Consider the following 888-nt stretch of genomic DNA (forward strand, 5'->3'; position numbering starts at 1 on the left):
ACACCCCTGAAGATCATCTCGCATCACTTCCTGACGCACTTCGATCTCCTTCCCCTTTGTGTCACAGACAACTCCGTGTCCTGGCTCCAGACTTGATGCTTCTTGATCAACTTCAAGATCACTCCTACCAGAGCTGCATCCATCTTCTGATGTCTCATCCTTGATCTCATCAAGTAAGCCACTCTTGGCTAAAGACGCCTCTTCAGCCCTCCTGGGCTTAGTGAACGTGTCTTGTTCACCTTCTTGGCCATGTTTCTGCTCTTTTCACGAGCAAAACACTCCACCTTCTTGTGTCCAACCTTCCCACAGAACCAACAGCACATCCGATGTTGCTTCTTGCTTGGCCTGACACAGTTGCTGATGCACCGATCAGTCTCCTTCCTTGTACCAGCTGCACAACCATGCTTCAGAACCTCCTGTCTGACCTTCGTGTTGTTGCACTGATGTACTACTTTTGGCTAGTTACTCACAGCTGCGCGCTGTAGAATTTCCTGCCTTACTCCCTGTCATACGTCCTGACGTACTTCCTGACAAGCTCCTTTGGCTCCACTTTTTGATGTGCTCCCATGCACAAAATGTGATAGTCCCTTCTATTGTACTTCCTTAGTACTCTCAGCTCCTCGATATCCCACTCCCCAATTCGCCTTGGAGTTCTCTTGGCTGTGCTACAGGACAGTCAACTCTTATGTGACCAACGCCTCCACATTCATAGCACCTGATACTTTCTCTCGTTTTGCCATTGTCACGATCACCTCCCTGGCGACCATACTAATTCCTCCCACTAGAAGAATTCGTCTTACCAAAATTCCTGACCAGCATACCAATGTCATCTTCACCCTTCTGAAACCTATCAGTATCTTTGTCAGCTACAAGCGCCACACTCCTTGG

Source organism: Brassica oleracea, chromosome C1 (assembly GCF_000695525.1).
Source record: "Brassica oleracea var. oleracea cultivar TO1000 chromosome C1, BOL, whole genome shotgun sequence".
NCBI classification, from domain to species: domain Eukaryota; kingdom Viridiplantae; phylum Streptophyta; class Magnoliopsida; order Brassicales; family Brassicaceae; genus Brassica; species Brassica oleracea.